Genomic DNA, 16838 nt, shown 5'->3' with positions numbered 1-16838 from the left:
GCAAAATTTTCTTGCGTATGAATAAGAGACACAGGAGTCCAGGACAAGTACTCAAGGTAGAAATGCCTTCTTTCTTTTCCTGCCTGGGATGTATGAGATGTGTCTGCAGTTCATGGTTTTATTTTATAGAGGGTATATTTTATTGCCTCAGACTTCATGAAAATGAAAAAATCAGTGATCATATTCAGTTAGTCTAAATAGCATCACTTCATCATTTGTAATAGGAGACAAAATAACCTAAAAATATGCCCATGTAAATTGCTTCTTGCATACATACTATTTCTTTTATGTTGTCCTAGAGTGAACATCCCCCTTAAATACTTTCCTGTATTGGACATACTGATTACACTGTTCATTTAGCAAGCAGAAAATGAATGGAAGTGCTATTAAATACTCCAAATCATTTGGATCAGAATATATCCACTTCCTTGAAAAATGAAGGTTGGGAAGAGCATGTAGGAATAACAGCAAATATGTAAATTTAGGAGGTGCAGTTCAATCTGGGAGCTGAAAGTGGAGGTGATGCTCATATGTCTGGCTCTGCCTGGGCTGGCAGCAGCCGCAGGGCAGGGTGAGCCATGGCTTCTGCTCTCTGGGGCCAGGGGTGTAACTGGGAGCAAAAGAAACCGGGTGGAGGGGATAGGATTACTGCCTGCTGTCTCTCCCAACCAGAATGAGGGTCATCCACATTCCACCGATTTATTTGTGGGAGAGGAGTTACAGGAATTAATTTACTAATCCTACACCCAGTCTCTCTCTTTCCTGACTGCAGTCTTCCACTAATTTCCCAATATAGATTCTGTCTTCCTCTCTGCAGCTGTTTGTTATTTGTAATTTTTTAAAAAAAAGTGCTATTTCCTAAGACTTGGAGACTTTTATCTCTTCATCTAATCCACTTCCACCTAATGTACATAAAGGATTTGTTCCAAATACATGAAAATCTGTAAACTTAGCCACTTCTGGTAGATTTTTTTCTTGTCTAAATACATCTATCAATTTAATCTGAAGAAATTAGACACCTGCTCTAACAGTAAATAAATGTTCAAGAAAATTAGGGAGAATAGGAAGGCTGATTCTTCAACCACTTAAAAATCATGAACATATACTTTTTCAGTAGCCCTGAAATAGCTTGCAGGAGTAGTTTTTAGGTGGCTAAGAATGGCTCACTGCACTCCTGTAGTTGTTCAGGAAAGACAATGTGGGGGCAGAGGCTCTACATGACATTGCTTCAGCTTCCTGATTGTATGACTGCAACTTAATGAGCTGCTTAGGGCTTGACCCAATGAAAGGTTTAAGTGACTAAAAAAAGGCTTATGTATTATTAAGATTCCTGTACTCAAATCCATACCTTCCTGTTTGATTTCACAAGTCTCTAAATGCTGCCAGCTCTGCAGCTGCATGTGTCTGGGACCGTCCCTGATACTCTTGTCATGTCTGGGTGTGATTGCAACCCAAAAATACATCACTTTGCCTTAAGGGTCTGTCACAGTAGGCTTGGCACACAACCATTGGATGGATCCACCACAGGAGACAGCAGTGGTTATGGAGCAGCTTTGACTATGAATATGCTCCACCTTTGTTTTTGAAGGTAAAGGCAAATTTATGGGGCAGGAGAAAGAGTGTGTAGTGCCACTGAGTAATATGTCAGGTACTTACATGGAAAAGAGGGAGTCAGTAAAATCCAGGGATCTCTATCTCCTAGTCAGCAAAGCAAGCTGACGATCCCTTCATCCTGACCAGAGGAACAGGAGTGGGATCTCTAAGAGATGCTCATGCACCATGTCTCTTGGTGCCAGGTTGCTCCCTGCAGAAGGTGCTGGCTGAGAATGTTCATATTCTTACCCCTTTGCCCCAATGATTTGGTATCACAAATCCCAGGGAGTCAAATAACCACTTTGTGACCCCAAAAATGGAGGTCCCACCCATCTCTCACACCCCTGCCACCACAGAGTTTCTTTCTGTATCTCACAGTGACACCAGCCCTCACGGGTTGGCTTTGTACTCGAGTCACCTCAGTTCAACAACCTGGAAGAAAACAAACAACAGCAAATCTACATAGCTTTATGCCACACTAGTGAGTCAAAGGGAGGGTCCAGTCAGGGCCAGAGCTGGTATAAGCAGGATGCAGGACTGGGAAAGGAGGAGAGGCACATGTTGCATTTCTTCTTTGTCCTTAGCTGAACATTTTGGTGCCTGCATCCACAGGTTGCTCTGCAAGGAACACACTGCCAAGCTCCAGGTTTGGGCCCTGCTCACTCATAGTGACCACTTCTGCTGGTGAAGACCAGTAAAAATTCATTAGAAAAAGATTAAGTAATGTAAGCATAGGCACCTGTACAAATAGTCACATACAGCTCAAATGGTGGCTCCTGGAGATATGTTTGTACTAGATACATGCTCTCATAGCTTTGGATAAATGTTTTATCTCAGAGCATAAACATTTATGATTTAATCTAGGAATTAGCCTTAGAGACACCACAAATGTCTAGGGTAATATTAACCTTTGTCTCAGATAATCAATTGTTGTTGGTCAGCAAATAATTAATCTGATTGAAGGAGTTCTTAGGTGACACTGGTCAAACTCACACACTTCTGCACTGCTGCAAGCAAAGAACTGTGACCAAAATGCAGCTCCGAAGGGGACAGGTTGCTTCATCCTTGGCACTAGCTCAGCTGATGTATGTAGGCAGTAGAGATCAAGTTTACCAAGACCCTTCTGCCCACCCTGCCCTTTAGAAGGCAAGGAACTGACAGATGAGGGCTCATAAGTAGATCACAATTTGACCTAGAGATATATAAAAGCAGTACAGCATTCATCTAACTGAGAGAAACTAATTGGTAGATATATTTCTCAAGCTGCTTTATTCTGGTTATGTATAATGTTACATTGATTGAAGACATAAGCAGGAAGTACCTGGGAAATGACAACTGAAAAGTGGATTTGCTATATATCTTAAATTTACATCATATCAAAAAAGTCATACAGGCCTATTTGAGATTGAAACCCTTTTTTAATATGCATATTATTAAAGAGAAAGAAAAAGAGAGAAAGAAGAAATTAAAAGGGAAAAAGGAAAATAGGAAAAGGAAAAGGAGGAAAGAAAAACGTCTTTTAAGAGTTAATTCTTCAGCCATTTTCCTCTGGTTTTGAGCTGGCACTCCATGACAACATTTCCATTATATGCTGTCTCTGGTGTATTGCTATCAAAGCATACAGGACTTTTCCATTGAGTGGAAAATTTGCGAGGCTTTCTTGTTTACAACTGAAAAGGTAACAATTCTGATAAAGTAATGGACATAATTATGACACCTTTAACCAAATTGTGGGAAAAACAACTTTACTTTCCCTTAGCCTGGCCATTGCACCTGAATGTGTTATTCTTAAAATCGACACTGATGTTGCTCGTTAACAGCATCCCTGCTCGGAGAGGGCTGTGCGCACTCAGTGACCTCCTGGTTTCAAGAAATCGTAGTAAAAACACTCTCCCTGAAAGTGTAGCTTAAGGATTTTCACAGCAATTGGTGCTCTCAACAGGCTCAGCTTTGGAAGAAGAGTGTGAGATTGACTTCTAGAGGCAGCAAGTGAAGCTCTGGGATAGAAGGGGACTGAGCAGTTGTATCCATATCAGCAGAGTCCCTCTGCAGTCCTTCCAGGCTCTGCTGTGGACTGCTGCTTCTTCCCAACTGCCCTTGAAAGACCAAGTCCCACCTAAGACTGAAATATAAATGGGTAGATGCTGCACTGCTGTAGTGACCACGCCATCCCCATTATAAAGATTCACAGACAAAGCGGTGTAGTGCAAGTCTCATTAAGAAAAACACTCTGAATGCAGTAGATCTAGGCTGTTTAGAAGCTCTTAAAAAACCACAGGACTACTACTCCTTCAATGTTTTCCTTTTGTGGTTCTCAAAGTGCTTTATGGACGTTTATCAAGCTTATAACACCTGTGAGGTGTTAAAACACTGCTACTTTCCCAAGGGTGGGTAATGTGATTTTTGGGCACCCACATGGAGATGTGTGAAAGTTTCAGAGATATGAAACACCCAGAACCACCAGCTTCTGGTACACATAACTTGTGACCCCAAATAAGCATGATTAAAAATGCAATGGTGGGCTTGCTTTTATTTACCTCCTAGTAAAAAAGAGTTTAGAAGTAAAAAACATTTCCAAGTGTGCCTCCACAGCTCTGAGAGCAAGAAATTTTTTATTTGCTTGCGCTTTTTTGCCTGAAGGAAGCTGGGACAACTTAACTAAAGATGCAATTCAGTTTGGTCTGTAAGTAAAACAAAGTACACACCATATTGGATGACTCACAGTGAAATTGCAAGAGCAGATGAAATCAGTGGGAGCCACGAGCTTTTCCATAAACAATTTCAAAGTTACTGACACCAAAGCACAAGGCAGTGCAGTGTTAGGCACCTGTTAGGGGAACATACAATTAAAATACACAGCATTGTGAGGCAATGTGTTGAATGGGCAAAGAGCAGTGTGGGGACCAGCACAAAGCAGGGTTCACAACATCTTAAGACCAATGTGAACAAAAACATGTCAACATAAAGGCACATTTCATTCCCTCTGGCTTGGATAATTCCCAGGAATTCCCCTCCCAGGGGTATTTCGGTGGAGAGGGCCCAACGACTAGGAGGTTTGGGACAGGAATGGGGAGAATGCAACCACTCCCTGTTATCATTTTTCCCACCCACCCTCCCACGGTGAGGAGTTTTTCTCTCTCCCTATGCTTTCACAGGAGCTCTGAAGCAGCTGGCAAGGGGAGGGAGGCATGCCAGCTACAGCTCTGCTGGCAGGGGCCCTCAAGGGGGGCTGCAAAGGCAACCGACCTCAAGCTCTGACCCTCTGCAGGGTTTCCTGTGGTCTGCTGGGAAACTCCTAAGGTAAATGAAACTGTTCTTTGGGGTGAGGGCAAAGGAAATGGCCTTGTCCTGAGTGACCTGCAAAAGGACCATCACGACCTACCAGTATCAACACAAAGTGAATGAGCTGTGATTAAATTCGCCTACACAATTTACCCTGTCAGCTAGGGACTTCACCCATCCAATTTTAAATCCCATGAAAGCAGGTTACTGCAGTGTTGAGTTCTACAGAAAGTCAAACTGTAGGTAATTTCAAACCTAGAACAGACTTGATTGTTAGTATTGGGTCAAATAACTCATTGATTGGACCGCTACATTTTCATATGCCAGCTGAACAGCACTGTGCCTCCTGCCTGGTGTGCATTCACAGCTATAGCAAGCAATCTCCACTCAGGAGAGCTTTGGCATTGAAAGAGCTTCAATATTTTAAATTGGGAATTTGGGGAACCATGTGTACCTTTAGTCTGGTATAGACTACTTCCTGCTGAGAGTAGAAACTGGTCCTGTATTTGGCAGATGGCACTGACTCAGGTGTTCATCCAGAGTGCTCTGATGCATATGTCCATGTATGTTCACAGACTACAGATAAACATGTAGTCACTTAGGTTAGTGTGACAAAGGTGTTTGGCTAATGAGTGTCAAAACTACAAACACAACTGATCTTCCCAAAATTTGTTGAATAAAAAATAGCACCTGATATATTTCAGCTGGGTACTGGATTTTTCAGCTAAATCAGGACTGACTTTGCTGCTGCAAGCCATAAGGCTAAAATATACCACTTGTATAGGATGACCTCTGTGCTTTACATCTACAAATTATCCCTCTATCTTCCCAGTGAACTATTACTATAATCGTATAAAACCCAGGAATACCAAACTATCAAAGCTTTACTGACCAAGCCAAAGCTATACAGCACTTGGGTGACAGTGACAGCTGGAAAACAGACTAGGAACACTGATTTCTGAATTATTTTTCCTGTCTCTAGACAATTCTTGTATGTAATAGAGATGAGGTAAAAGAATGGTAGTGAAGCAGATCTGAGTTTACATATGCTCAGCCATTTGCTATTGCCATGTTACTGTCTATGCAATAGCAGCTTTAAAAGGGATTGCTTTAAAAAGCCCCAGCCAAGACATCCCTAACTGTATTTTGAAACCTGATTATTTTTTCATAGCCCCTTCGTCAGTACTAAAAAGTTTGTTCCTTAATGTAATTTATTGTGATACAATCAATATTTAAAATAAATTATACTTTACTTCAGTTAACAACCCATAGTTATGATTTTGTATAGTTAAAATTTTCTCCATCTCTGATTTAAATTCAGTGTTTCCAGATTTTTTTATGAAGTATTTGTATTTGACTACTGATTTTTATAATGCTGTATGTTATTCGGTTTTTCTGTTATGTATAATCATTCAGCAATTTCAATTATAACTGACAGAGTCAGGAAAATTTCACTTTCAACAATATTAGTTCTTCACACTATTTTTCTCTCAGCTAATTCTAATTTTAATTAGATTGAGCAGCAATTGATTGTACTGATGTACTATTCAATTAATTCCACAGTGATGACTGAGGTTATTTGCTGAGAGACAGCAAAATACCAGAGTACACCAAATTTTACAATAATTACGTACCAGTTCTACTGGAAACAGTGGTCCATCACCTTTTCTACCCAAATGCTGATTTTAAAGTCACACCTATTTAGATACTTTTTAACCTATTTCCCATTAGAAAACAAGGATGACTTCATTTGTTAAGTGTAGAGATCATAAGCTCTGTAACATTAAGAAGGAACTTTAAAGACTGACCATACAATATATCTTGAATTTAAATTTTTCATCAGAGGCAGGTGGAGTCTTGGTTTGTTGTTGTGTGCCCGTTGTTTTTTGCCTCCTGTTATTGTAGATCATGTAGATACAGGGAAAATCATTGACTGATCACACTACTCTTATGGTCTTCTTTGTCTTTTAATTCTGGATTGAAAAGTAAAATACAGGCTACACTTCTGTATTTTCTGAACCAGAAAAAACCCAGATTAGACTATGGCCATTGTAGATGATGTTTGATCTGCATGGATTGTGCATCTGTCTAGACTGTAGGCTAAAACTTTTTGCAGTGATCGGTAAGAGTCTGCACTACCCATTCAAACAGGAAATGTTGCATGAAGGTAAAATTCATGCCAGCATATAAAAGCAGAAAATTACTTACACTGTCTGACCTAATTCAGAATCCTCAACCTCAAACATTCAAAAATTCAATCATGACACCAATCATGAAACTAATGTAAAATCCTGATTTAAAAGCACATTGATTTTTCTTTTATCTACAGGTCTCTAAGTTCACAGAGAGCAGGCTTCCAGACTTTCCCTGGCAGTCATGAAGGATGAAAACATTGTTTTGAAGGTTGCATTTTTCACATAATCTTATGCTTCTTGGGATCAGTGCTCTGAGAGATATGAAACATTTTGTATAATAATTACAATAATTGGCAAAGCAGTTTTCAAAGGCAGGGCCTATGAATAGTCACCAGTTATTAGATTATAATTGGGAAGGCTAATGAGGAGCATTTGTTTCCTTCTCTGCAGTTAACTACAGTATTGTCAGTTTATGAAACTGACACCAGTCAGACCTCTAAAAGGTAAAGTCAGCTCTTTGATATGAAGTTGATAATTAAGGCTGTAGACACATAGTAGAGAGCCAAGCAGGAACTTAAACCCAAGTCAGCATGATGTCACAGGATTGTTGCATTGCCTTCACTCACAACCTGAGCTGCTTTTTCAACCTCTTGGCCCAACTCAGTGCCACCATCTCTCTGCTCCATTTGCCCAGGCTCTTGGGTAAACATGGTCCAGTAACGTATCTACGGATCTGAGGCACAACACTTTGCCACTTTTTCAGATTGTGGCTGCTGTACCAAGCTGGGATGGGCCAGAGAAGAAGTCCTGTTCAGGCACCCAAATGCTGCAAGGCTGTGGCTGTGGGTCCTCAAGGAAGCTGCCTTGGAGCTTGGCCCAAGGAGTTTGAGGGTCCATGGGATAAGCCTCCCTGCATCAGTAAACAACTATGTAATCTTGGAAAATGTTCCTCCCAAGCAAAGAAAGAACTGGTTCCTGGGCTTATACAACTCATAAATTGGTCATGCAGCCTGCTGGATCTCCAAGTAAGACAACCTCTTCTGTTTCTCTTCTGTTGTCTCTCCCTACACATTTTTTCCCCATGAGAGGGGAGTATCAACTTGCAGTCCTGAACAAAGTCCAGTGTGGGCAATTGCATTTTGCTGACATAACCTACCACAGCAGTGGAATGCTGTATCCTGCACCACTGGCTCTGAACTGTTGAATGGTTCTGGCACACGGCAGGGGGTTGTGCTCCTCCCTTAAAATGGGTGCACCTCATGGCTGGAAGATGCAACGCCCATGTCTCTGCACTGTGCAGAACAGCCAACTCTGGACAGAATTTGGTATTTAAGTGCAAAATGGATATTACACAGCAGAGTCAGAACATTTAACAGCAGTATTTTGAATTTCAAAACTGTATGAAAGATCAGTTTTAACCTTTGAATAGAGTTCAAAAGATGTCCCTCAGCACACTTCCACTTTTAAATAAACAGGAGAATCAAGGGCCCTGACATTTCCAAAGCCCAAAACACCAGTTTGTTTTCCTTACATAAATACTTTGAATCTCAGCAACTGTCTACAAAAGATAATGATAGAATTTGTCATAGTAAAATGTGATCTGCTGATAGATTTAGCTTGCAGTTTTACAGTACCTTTGGGGAGCTTTGGTCCATTGAATAGAAGAATTTGGATGTATTGTGAGCTCTAAGGACACGTTCTTCCCCTCAACATTTTTCATAAATGTCACTGAAGATGCAGCAGCCATGCACTAAGTGAGAAAAGCAGCTGCCTTACCGTCAGGCTGAATTAGAATCATAGTGCAAATATACTTAAGTGACTCAGCAGTAACTAAGTGAGTATTTGGGATCTATTCTCCCCTGGTCATGTAATTCCCCTTCATCTACATGGGAATTGAGCATATGTTTTAAGCAGAAACTAAACGTGTAGTGCTGTAAACCCTCCAAGAAGATTTTTTCTTGAGGGAAAAGACACTGATAGAAGTTTTCTTCTATCATCTGTTATTCTGTTGTTTGTGGAATTAAAATGAGCATTTTTTTTCAGGTTAGGGAGAATTAAAAAATCACCTTTTTTTTTTCCTCCAGTGCCCAGGGTTTTTTTACCTTTCCATTTGTTAGTGACACAGTATTAACAGCCCACCTATATAAATGGAATTTATTAGACTATTGATACCTTTAAAAGGCAGTTTTGAAAGTTAGGAGTAGTGGTTTTTGAAAGAGGTTGATCACAGAATCATAGAATAAATTAGGTTGTGAAAAGACCTCTCAGGTCATGGAGTCCAACCTACATTAACTCAGATTTAGGTATATTTTGTCCCCAATGGACTAACATAGAGTGACCAAACACCTTTGCTGTCTACCTCTGAAATGGACAACGTTGTTTTCCAGATTTTCAACTTACCAGTCCCTCTTTCTCACATCCCTGTTAAAATGTCTCCCTATGGGAGTGGGTAATAGCTCATACTCTAAATAGAGCAGCTGGTGAGCAAACCTGATGCATCGGGAGAAAAGATCAGGTATTTGCGCAGAAGGCAGAAGCAGCCGCATCTGGGGGGTGGTGGTTGTCTCCTTCCACAACCGGTGTAAATACATTTGTGTGGTTAGGATCTGTATGGCTGGGATCCATACGGTCACATGCCCTTCCTGGGGAAGCCACTGCTCTGCCAGGCAGGTGGTAAAGCACAAGCAGCATCACATAGGGGACAGAAAATGGGTAGTAACGAAAAAAGAAAGGCCAAAAATAATAAAGAAGTTTAAGCCAAAAGACACACTATTGTTTTTTTAGCCTCTTGTGCAAGACATGAACAGAAAGATGAATTGACTGCCATTATGTAATTGTAAAATAGATCTATCACACATCCTCTGGGTTTGGGGTTTGCATGTAGCCCTGTTTGAAGCAGCAGCATGAGGCATGCTGTTTCTTTGCCAAAGACACAGATACATATTTCTATTGCTTAACCATATTTTTCTTTTTTTTTAGTATATAGCTATGGCCTCAGGCTGGGAAAAACATTCATGCTCTTCTCTCCGGTGTATGTATTTTCTAAGGACAGCACCACTCTTATGCATATGCAAAAGTGCATGCTTTACATATTTACTTTCTTTATACAAAACAGCGTGCCTGCCACATCATGTACTGCTTTCACTTCTGTGCATATTACCCCAAATTTATCATCTTCTCATATTTAGAATGTAATTCTCACTCAAATCATAAGCAGCCAGCTTTTCTTAATAACAGTTATTCCAGAGATAACAGCTAATTATGACATTTCAAAAGGCGTACATTAATATTTCAGTAGGCTCAATGTTTTGAAATACTACTCAGGGCAACATCTTGGTTGTTTTTGCGGGGAAACCTAAGGATCCATTCAGCAAATAGGCAGTTAAAACATCCTTCAACATACAAACCCTTGCAAACACTTTCTACAGTGTCTTCTGTTCATCATAAGCCACAGTTTGGAAAAAACCAGCTTTAATGGATCGCTTCTTAATGCAATTAAGTATATTTAACAACAGTATGCTTCAGAGTCCTTAAATTAGTCCTTTGCCTCAAGACAATGTATTCATCCAAATCCCTCCCTAAAACATTCTTATTTTGTAAATCCTATTAGCATTAATCTGCTAAAGTTAGGTGTGCTTTATCTTTTTTTTTTTCAGATACCTGGAAAGCTTTGAGAGCTACTGCTCATTCAGCAGCTTATGGTTCCAAACACTTCTGGAGGTCTAACTTAGCCTGGAAGCTTTGAAGGATTCATGCCACCTTGCTTTGGACATCCTCAACTGAACAGTGCTATAGGGAAAAGAACAAAGTGCAGGGATTTACTGTAGGATGGCATTAGCGAGGGTGTGGTATAAGAAGGGACAAAACTGAGACCGAAACCTAACTGTGTACTATAAATGCAAAGGAGAGAAGGGATAATTCATGTCTCTTTTACCACTTCCACAGTGCAACTTGTTCCAGAAACAACAGAGATTTTTAACTGAAAGTCCTTGGATGACCGATCCCATTTAAACTCAGCCTAAGTCTCTGCAAGCTGGAGTGAGGCCTGACTGCTGTGAGGCAGAGATAGCCGGGACCCCAAATATTTTCCAGCTCTAAACAAGCATGGTCAGATTATTGTTTCAAAAGGAAGATTAACACCACTCTGAATTGAAGTCAAATGCACGCACAAAAAGCCAGGAAAGGGCCCTTCTGTTCCTCCCTGAGGTGCATGCAAAGTCTTTCTTGGAAGAAAGAAGTGGCCACATTTTCCTTTCAGGTTTATCTCACAGGCACGTGAAAGGCACTTGGGGCTTCCCAAACCCTCAATTAAATGCTGTGAGAATTTGTAAAAGTTAGCAAGCGGAAGAGGGAGTTATTTGAGGATTTCTAAACTATTTTAAGCAGGAACATGGAAAGATTGCGGAGGAAATATTTTTAAATCATATTTCAAGCATTTAAAATTTTTGTCCCGAGATCTCACTGCCAGATTAAGCTTGGTCACAGAAAACAAGACAGCAGGGCTGCTGACTTTAATTTGGATTCAGAAAGAGTGGTGTTGCCTAGCCTTGCCTCCCAAGCCAAGAAAAGTCTCCTGAGGAGAACCAGTATGGTTAACACTCCAGCCTCCTCTCCCTCGAAGCTGCCATGTTGCAAAGGGCTTACAGTGTTTTAGAGTGGCTTCCCCCTTCCCCCTGCCCACCCCGAGGGATGATCTTTCCCCACAGCCCAGGGACACTACTGGGGGGAGTGTGCCAAGGGGAAGGCACTGGGGCTGGCAGGTTGGCTATTCCCACTAGAGACCAGGGCTACCATGGGAGGCTTCTGTTCTCTGCCTTTAACCACTCGTGGAGGTGTCTCCCGTGCGCGGAGGGGCACAGCGGCTGGCATGGACTGGACATACACCCAGCCACGGGGCTCTATTTTGGAACTGGTTTACCCCTGGGACTGGCCTGAAGTTGTGTCAGGGAAGGTTTAGGTTGGGTATTAGAAAAAGATTCTTCACCCAGAGAGTGGTTGGGCACTGGAACAGGGTCTCCAGGGAAGTAGTCACAGCACCAAGCCTAACAGAGATCATTTGAAGAAGCATTTGGACAATGCTCACAGCACATGCTGGAATTCTTGGGAGTGTCCTGTGCTGGGCAAAGAGTTGGACTCGACGATCCTTGTAGGTCCCTTCCAACACAGAATATTCTCTGATCCCGTGACTTGGGGCGGCTGCCGTGCCCACCACCCTCTGCCAAGGGCACAACACCTGCGCAGGTACATGCCGAGTCCCCGTAATACCAATCACCGCCCGACCCGGCTGATACGCGGGGCGCTGAGGTTGAAACTTCGCCCCGGGCTGGCAGGGAAGAGAAGGGCCGGGAACAGCTGGGGCTACGCCTGCCGCGCGGCCAATGGGCGGCGGCGGCGGAAGCACCCCGATTCGGCGGCTGGAAATTCCCCGGCGGCAGCGGCCCCGCGCTCCCGGCCCGTGGGTCTCCCGGCCCGTGGCAGCCCCGGGCGAACCTCGGCGCGCCCCTCCCCGCTCCGGGGCGCTTCCCCCGGCCCAGCCCCGAAGCGCGCGCGTCCCCCCATCCCCGGGTCTCTCAGCGTTCTCCAGTACTTTTCCCGGACGCTTCCGCTCCCAGCGGGGCAGCTGCTCCGGGAGCGCCGGGTCTCACGGGGCTGGGAGGGGACCAGGGAGGGGCAGGAGGCATCAGAGCGCTCCTGCCGGGCAGGGCCCCCTTTGCCCCGCCCCGCGGTCCCGGAGAGGTCCTCCCGCAGAGGGGAGGTAGCCACCCAGGCTGTCCCTGCCCGTCCTTCCTGCGCTGGAGCGGGGGAGCAGCGGCCCTCCCGGCGGGCAAGGGGGAGCCCAGGAAGCTCCTCCCGCGCGATCCCGGCAGCGGCAGCGGCAGGAAGGGCAGGGCGGGGGCGGGGGCTGTGCCTGTGCCGGGGGGGGCGGTTCGCGGAGGAGGGGCCGCCGCCGCCGCCGCCGGGCGCAGCAGGCAGAGGGAAGGCAGTGAGCGGAGCTGCCGCCGTCGTTGCCGCCGCCGAGGGCCGGGGCCTTGGACGCGTCCGGCGAAGAGCGCAGGAGGAGAAGGAAGGAGAAGGGGGGGAGCCAGCCGGCCCCTCTCGGAGGACGCGGTCCGCATCCGCCCGGGGAAGGGCAGAGGGAAGCGGAGGGGGAGCGAGCGGGCGCCGCCGCCGAGGAGACAAAGAAGCGGAGCCCGCCTGGGCTGGGAGCCTCCCCGCCGCCGCCCCCCGCCCCGCTCCGCTCCCCGCCGGCCGGCCGGAGGTGAGCGCGGCCGCGGGCGGGACGGGGATGGGGCCGGGGCGGGGGCTGGGGCCCGCCGCAAAGTTGTGGCGACCGCGGGGGGCGACGCGGGGAAGGGGCGCCGGGAGCGGGGGAAGGGCGGGTGTCACCTGGGCGGCCGAGGCTCCGCGGCCGCCCCGCGCAGGGGGGGGGGCCCGGACCCGGCGGGGGGCGGCCGGGGGGGCCGGGGGCGGGAGGAGGGGTTCCCCCCCCCCCCCCCCGCGGCGGGGGCGGGGGGGGGGTCGGGGGCGGCCCTTCCTTCATCCTCCCGAGTTGCTGCTTGTGTCTGTGTGCGTGTGACAGCCGCTGCTTTGTGCCGCTCGGCCGGGGGGCAGCGCCGGGCCGGGACACCACCCCCCCACACCTCTCGCGGGGCTCCGGTGAATGGAGGCGGCGTATCCGGCGGCCGCGGGGCAGCGCCGGGGGAAGGCGGGCAGCGCCTCCCGGCCGGAGCGCGGCGCAACCCGAAAGTTTCCCGGGCGGGAGCGGGAGCGCCGCCGCCCCGCACGGGGACCGGCGGGCGGGCGGGCACACCGGGCTGCAGCGGGGACATGGCCCTCGGCCCGCTCGGTTCTTTTTTCTTTCCGTCACCGACTTTCGACTTTAGTAGGGCTGAGGCCGGAGGTTTTCTCGAGGAGCGCGGTGCACTGTGGCCCCGGTTGATACCAGTGTAGGAAAAGGGCACAAAGGTAAAATTACACCTCATGTACTGAGTGTTCAGTGAAGCGCATCCCTGCGTGTTTTGGGAAGAAAATTACTGAAGTTTGTAAGTCTTCTCGCCCTGTTTTTAATTAAAAATGTGCCCAGGCTAACAGCTACCCCTTCCTGGTGGGGTAGGCACTTTGGCCTATCTCAGATCAGGTTGTCAGATTGGGATTCAGGTTTGTAATTCAGGTCTCACCTACAGCTGAGTGCTCTCAGTTCTAGTTCCTATGTTGATATCTTCCACTGTTTTTTAACCGTGAATGTGCCCTTCTGCATGCATCAGGGTTATTCCCTGAATTCCATGTAATATTTCACTCGGAGCTGTCATGTTTTTGTAAAACAAAGTGAAACCTTTTGTTGTTTTAAAAGTTAAATGATGACTGAAAGTCGGCAAGAATTTAAAGTGTTCTTCAGCTTGAACAGCGTTTCTTCCCCTTCTCCTTCCCATGAAGCATTTTTGTTTCTGAGGAATATACTGCTACTGTTCTAGCAGCTCAACGTGGGAGAATTAGACTTCTCTTTCATGAAATGTGGTAGTGGCCTTTGTAAAAGCCAATTTTCATGGCCCAACCACGCGTGGTTTGTATCATCGGGAGTTTGGATTAGTAACTTAACATGGAAGAATTTGAAAGGACTTACTGGGTAGGAGATTATGAAGAATTTCTGTTTGAAAGTACTTGTTTTGCCACTGCTTTTTAGGAATCTGAAGCAGTCTGCACCACACAGATGATGTTAATGGTACTGTGTTTTAATTTTTAGGATTATAATTTCTGATGCAATGTTGTTGCTTCTCTGAACTATTGATTTCACAACTTTGGAAATCAAAATCCTCTGTCTTGCTCAAGTCTGTTTAAGAAGTTGAGCAGATCGCTTTGTCTTTGTAACTGACTTTCTTCTTGTGACTTTGACAGAAGATGTCACTTTTGGGAACAGTGAATAAATGTAGCAATAGAAGGCACCTGTACCATGAAGATCAAGGCTGTAATTAGCAAATATTTTTATATAGGCCATGAAACAGATACAGATTCATTATAATGTTAGCTCTTGTTGCTGTTGTTCTGTATTGCAACATTAGCTGTTGCATTTGCCTCTTACTTCTACCAGATTGTGTTTCCGATTGCTTTTGTGAAAAAAAAAAAAAAAAAGATACACAAAATCACTTTTGCTATATTTTCCCAAAACTAACAGCAGAGTTAGCCCTTGATAGTCTGGATGATCCTTTTTATTGCACCCTGGTTACTGAACATATGATAAATTCAGAACTTCAGCCTTTGCCTTGTTGCTGCACAGAAAGGGAACTCACCTCCCCTTCCTGTCTTTTCTTCTCTAGTTTCCTGGCTTGCTGTCTGGAAGCTTATGGAAAGGTGTTTGTTCTCTTCGGTGTCACCTTGCATCTTCTGTAGCTAAAGAAGAGAGACAAGGTCAGCCATGTCTGCTGCTTTTCCAGCCTTTGTTTTTTTGTGCCTTGTGTTGTTGTTGGTATGTTAATCCTTTGCAGTGGTCATGGCTTTCTTAGGTAGAAACTATAACAGTAGTGACTTGAAAAGTGATACCCAGATAGCTCTGTTTGCTGGTCGTGGTCTTGAGCAGCAGCAAAACTACCCAGAGTATCTGCATTTTTCATGCTCCTTGAGCATAAAAGCTGCTTCCAGACTCATGGAGACAGGTGCTGTATCAATTTACTTGCCGCAGGTTTGAAATCAAAACCAAGGCATCTTTGAATGCAAAGCGCATGTTCTAGAAAAATATTTTCTGTTTGCATTGAGGGACTGATGGTTTCTAAGCTGTGGCTATTCACAACCCCCCATTCCCAGTGTGTTTTGAGGAAGGAGGATTACTGATGTGGATTTATTAGAGGTGTTTAAGGGAGTTTTTAGATAGCTGAAAACTGTGAAACCAGGTGCTGCCGTGTTTCAGTTAGTTTAGTCAGACAGGGGTGGGGTGCTGGGTGCTCGTCGCTGGACACCCTGCTCCCCCAAAGTAGGTCATCTGGCGTGTCGGAGAGGCGGAGGGTTGAGGCACTCTGCAGGAGAGCTACTTTCTGCTTCTCATGAAATAATAAACTTAAAGGCAGTGCTCTTTGTCCTTGTATTTACTAGGTATAGAGAAATGTTGTAGAACAATAGTTTCCAGGGAGTGAAAGTCAAGGATTCTTACTAGCTCCTGAAGTGAACAATGTTCAGAGACAGCTGGGATGGTGTTTGTAATGTGGGAAATAGCAGTGTTTCTTCATCCTGAGGTGGAGAAATGAGGCCTGCACTAATCACTTCACCTGTGAACCATTGTCCAGTCTTTTGAAAAAGTTAGTACATGAGATCCTGGTACACCTTTTGAAAAAATGAGTTTTCTGTTTGTTTTGCTTTGCAGATTTATGCATATTGGCCCAGGAATCCAGAAGTTATTTCTGTTTTAGGTAGTTCCAATTTAAAATTTTCTTGCAAATTAATTAGACCCATTAGTTTTCTAATAATAATATAGTCATCGGTGTTCTGCCCAATTAAACTGTTGCTCTGTTCAGTGGTGGGTAAAGTAATTCTTCCAAATGTTAAATTTTTTTTTTCTTGAAGTAATCTTTTTTCCTCTATCATAAGGATTCTTAATTGTTTCATAAATGCTAATGGCATGAGTAAATTGAAAGTGCATTGAAATATGAAATATATATATTTATATTCAATTAGGTATATGTGACACAACAAATTAATTTGTTTCTCACCATTAATGGAGTTCATATTTTAAACCCAGCATAAATAATAACTTTGTGTGCAATGAGGTGGCCTGACAGTGTACATTTTTAAACTTTAATAGAGTATTGCATATTTTAAGAATTCAGATACAGAGGAATATAT

At 44.6% G+C, this 16838-nt stretch overlaps 1 protein-coding gene across 1 annotated transcript in view; it reads left to right on the top strand.

Moving 5' to 3' along the window:
• The first annotated feature begins 12947 nt into the window (after window positions 1-12947).
• Window positions 12948-16838, top strand: part of NCK2 (NCK adaptor protein 2) — an 86400-nt gene continuing 82509 nt past the window's right edge. Inside the window, exons 1-2 of the mRNA XM_042039696.1 lie at window positions 12948-13269; window positions 15323-15413. The gene's annotated coding sequence lies outside the window, so the exon portion shown is untranslated. The remainder of the gene's footprint in view (window positions 13270-15322; window positions 15414-16838) is intronic.

Source organism: Corvus kubaryi, unplaced genomic scaffold (genome assembly GCF_017639235.1).
Source record: "Corvus kubaryi isolate FWS band 111438036 unplaced genomic scaffold, C.kubaryi_AGA036_p1.0 133, whole genome shotgun sequence".
In the NCBI taxonomy this organism is placed as follows: domain Eukaryota; kingdom Metazoa; phylum Chordata; class Aves; order Passeriformes; family Corvidae; genus Corvus; species Corvus kubaryi.
Note: the sequence above shows the minus strand (reverse complement) of the source record. Positions and strands in the feature narration are given on the sequence as shown.